General features: G+C 53.1%; 1 non-coding gene across 1 annotated transcript; it reads right to left on the minus strand.

The window, feature by feature from the left end:
* Positions 1–288: 288 nt before the first annotated feature.
* LOC120921749 lies at positions 289–446 on the minus strand. Its single transcript, XR_005744951.1, has one exon. It is a non-coding gene; the product is annotated as a U1 spliceosomal RNA (small nuclear RNA).
* Positions 447–4,399: the final 3,953 nt, after the last annotated feature.

Here is a 4,399-nt window from a genome sequence, read left to right on the forward strand (position 1 = left end):
ATACAGGGCATTACCAGCTCCTCCAACCGGATCGCCGACAGAGATAGCACTTACACCAGCCAGCCAGAAGGCCAGACTAGAACTCGGCAAAAAGACCAAGACCAAGCACAGCACCCATCCTCACCAGGAGCACCCTTCCAGATGGCTCAGACTCAACCATGGGCCGGCCCCCAGTATCTGTCGGGCAGCACAGCGTAGTCCCTGCTGAAACCATCCTTCCAGGTGCAATGACGTCATTGGATTGCATCCACCCTCCCCATGTAGGAGGTGCTTCAGCGCTCCGCTGACAACTGATAAGGACAGATACCACACCCAGTCCTAGCCAAAAGGCCGAGAAGCGGCAGGGAAGACAACCACGATCAGCACGGCCAGAGTGTGCAATAGCCGTGCCTCGCCCTGGGAGAACCGCCTTCATGATCATGGTGTCTCCCCTGCCAGGTAAGACATTCGCCATGCTGCTGGTTTGGTCGCCCTCCATTAGTTCTGCTATGAGGGTAGCTTTCTTTTTGTTGCTTGCCACCTGACCTCGGGCTTCCACCAGATCCTTTAGCGTAGTCCTCTTTAGTCTCTCGTAATGCTGGGCCATTCACTCGCTGTCTTTATGCGTCCCATTCAATCCCTCTGCTTGCCACCAGTTGTTAAGACCTGCAGTGGTTATGGTACTGCGGCCTTCTTTCCATCTCCCAATTGCCGAGCATAAGTGATTATCGCTACCATAGAAGGTAGAGGGATAGTGGAGATGAATGCAGTTTCCAGGATGGTTCTTCCAATGGTTAGAATGTTCCCCCCAAACATGAGCCAAGACTTCATGAAGAGGTTACCAGGCATAGAATAGCTTTATTGAGAGGGCAGGTTACTTGTATACACCAAAAGGAATACTTGAAGTAATTATATGGACAATGACAAACTCCTCCCACAACATCATACAATGGTGTTACTAACGAGCCCCCCCCCCCCTTCAATAGACCTCTTTTAGGAGACAGACGGCTGTCTCCGATAGAATCCACATGAGTTAATTACTGGTCATTTACCCAGACGAGGTGACTCGGAGATAAGCTCTTCTCACCTGCTAAACAATAGAAATTCACACAATGAACGCTTCTTGAGAGACAGACCAAAGTTCATTTACATGACACCGCAGACGATATTATCACAGCAGGCTCTGCATGGGAGATATTGAGATCAGTTAAGGAATAAACCAATTATCTCCAGGCAGAGAGCACACAATTTTCCCAAAAATTGAAACACCCCTTTTCCACACATGGTATCCCTACATATCCCCTGATAGCCCCGATCTGGGGGACCAACATATCCATATTTCACCCAGATCAGTCCAGGGGTTCTTAAAAAACAAACCGAACCTATGAGAAAATCCAGAATAAAGTCTATTTTCTTCACAATACTCCCCCTTAGTTCCATGGGTCGGCATACCCGCCTAGACCCTGCAGGGTTGGCTAGGGGATGTCCGGGTCAAAATTATACTTCCAAGTCGGTTTGGTGGGAAAGCCCATCCGCATTGCCGTTCTGCTTGCCCGGGCGGTATTGCAGTGTAAAATTGTAGGGCTGCAACGCCAGACTCCAGCGCAGCAACTGGGGATTGTCTCCAGAGACTCGGTTGAGCCCGATGAGGTGGTTGTGGTCAGTGAGTAGGCTAAAGGTACGGCCATAAAGGTACGGTTGGAGCTTCTTTAAGGCCCATACTAGAGCCAGGCATTCTTTTTCCATGGTGGCCTAGCTGACCTCCCGAGGTAATAACTTGCAGCTGAGGTATGCCACCGGGTGCTCCATGCCATCTTAAGTCCCTGGAACGCCGTTGCACACTCAAAGAACCAGGCTACCTGCTTGGGTAGGGACCTTTTGGTCAGGTCGGTGAGGGGTTTCGCTAGGGTGCTATACTCCGGGACGAACTTTCTATAATACCCGGCGGTGCCTAGGAACGCCAATACCTGTGTCTTGGTGCGGGGCTGGGGCCAATTGGCTATGGCCTCTACTTTCGTGGGTTCGGGGTGCTGTTTCCCAGACCCTACTCTATGCCCTAGGTATTGAACCTCTGCCATGCCCACATGGCAGTTCTCAGGGTGAGATTTAGTTTCTCCCCCAACCCAACTTGCTCTAGGTCACCTTGGTTAGCTGCCAGCAGGTCGGGTAAGGGGAGTCCTTCGCTAGCGTCAGTGGACGGGGCACAGATAGCGGCCACAGCCTCGGAGCGCTCGAAGTACGGTTTCAACATGTTCACATGGAAGGCTCGCCTGATCCTTTCATCTGAACATTTGGCCCCAATATAGGTGGTGTCGCTAATCCGTTCCACCACTTTAAATAGCCCCTGCCACGTTGCCTGTAGCTTGTCATTTTTGGATGGTCTGAGGGCTAATACTTTTTGCCCTACTTCCAGGTTCCTATCTCGTGCTCCCCGGTCATACCATTGTTTCTGTCATTTCTGGGCCGCCTGTAGGCTCTTCCGAACTGATTCGGTCAGTGCCCGCAGGCGGTCCCAGAACTCCAGCACGTATGGAAAAACCGGGACCCCTTCCTCTCCTGTGTTGCCCTCCCAGTGCTCCCGTATGAGGTTCAGGGGTCCCTGGACTTTTCTCCCGTATAGGACTTCGAAGGGGGAGAACCCAGTCGATGCCTGGGGCACTTCCCGGTAGGCAAACAGGAGATGGGGTAGATATTTCTCCCATTGATCGCAGGACTCTGTGAACGCTGTGAGCATCTGCTTAAGCGTGCCGTTGAATCGTTCACAGAGGCCGTTGGTCTGGGGGTGGTAGGGGGAGCTAAATCACGGTTTCACCCCGCAGCTCTGCCATAACTGTTGAGTGACAGTTGCCGTGAACTGGGTTCCCTGATCTGAGAGTATTTCCTGGGGGAATCCTACTCGAGAAAACATCCTGACTAGAGCCTCTGCTACCGTCTCCGCCTCAATGTTGGCATAGTCCACCACCGTGAGGATGTAGCGCCTTCCGGAGGCGCTGGGTTTGTTGAGGGGCCCTATCAGGTCTACTGCCACTTTGTAGAAGGGTTCCTCTATTATAGGTAGGGACCGTAACTTGGCCTTGGGGTGGTCCCCCCGTTTCCTAATCCTTTGACACGTGTCACATGTCCTGCAGTACGTCTGCAAGTCTTTTGATATCCCTGGCCAGAAGAACGTCTGGGTAAGGCAGTCCTTAGTTATCTTAATACCCAGATGTCCGGCTAGCGGGATATCATGGCTGAGCTTTAGAAGCTCTGCTCTGTATTTGCGGGGTACAACTAGCTGCCTTTTTATAACTTGGGCTGCCCCACTTCCCACTCCCCCTGTGACCCTATATAGCAGTCCCTTGTCCCAGTGGAAGTTCTCTTGAGCATTACCTTCCTTAGGGGTAGCCGGCCACAATCTTGGCCAAAGTCTTGTGGAGTGCCCCAGAAGGGGATAGGGTCAGGGCATACTACGGGGTTTTCGGTTCCTACCTGTGGTTCCTCGGAGTGCGTCTGTCCAGCTCGGAGGGCTTGCGCCCTGGTAGTCACAGGGCAGGTTCCAGCAAGATCTGGGGTAAGCAGCTGTGAAGTTAGGCACCCCAAATCGTTCCCCAACAATACTTCTGCAGGTAGGCCCGACATAATGCCTACTTCCATCTGCTTGGCTCCGGTGCCCCAATTTGAACTGCACTTGGGCTATGGGTAGTTTGTGGATGGCGCCTCCTGCCACTCTTACTGCAACAGTCCTGTTGGTGCGCGCCTTCGCAGATACGCTGTGAGGCTGCACCAGAGTGAGGGTGGCCCCAGAGTCTCATAGTGCCTCAGCCTCCTTTCCATCTACTGTGACCCATTGTCTGTGGTGCACCCGGTTGTCCCCCTCGTCTTGTGCTAGGTTCACCTCATGTAGTATGGTCCATTGCTCAGATTCAGGGCTGTGGTCTTCCAGCGGCTCATGCTGATAATGATGGGTGGCTGCCCTCAGTGGTGGTGGTGATGGCTGCTCCCAATTGCCTCTGCTCCGCTGAGGGCAATATAGCTTGTAGTGCCCTGGCTGATTGCATTGGTGACATACCAATGGCGGTCTCCGGTTAAAATTAGGTGGTGTGGTGGGTGGTACCGCGTTCGGTCGGTGGTGGGTCACAGGACCTGGCGTTGGGGTGCTGGACTTTACCAGAGGACGGTTTCCACTAGCCTGTCCTTTTCTTCCCTCGTGATGCTCGTCTGCCAGCTTGGCCGCTTCCTCGATTGTGGCCGGCTTCCTGTCTCTGACCCAGTCCTTGGTGTCTGCAGGTGTGTGGTCAAAAAATTGTTCTAGCATGAGGAATTGTAGCAACTCCTGTAGCGTCGTGGCCTGGCAGCCTTGTATCCAGTTTTGGGCCGCCCGATACATCCTAAAAGCCCATTCGGTGTAGGAGTCTCGGCCCCCTTTCCGTAATGCCCGAAA

The sequence above is a fragment of the Rana temporaria genome, assembly GCF_905171775.1.
Source record: "Rana temporaria chromosome 4 unlocalized genomic scaffold, aRanTem1.1 chr4b, whole genome shotgun sequence".
Classification (NCBI taxonomy): domain Eukaryota; kingdom Metazoa; phylum Chordata; class Amphibia; order Anura; family Ranidae; genus Rana; species Rana temporaria.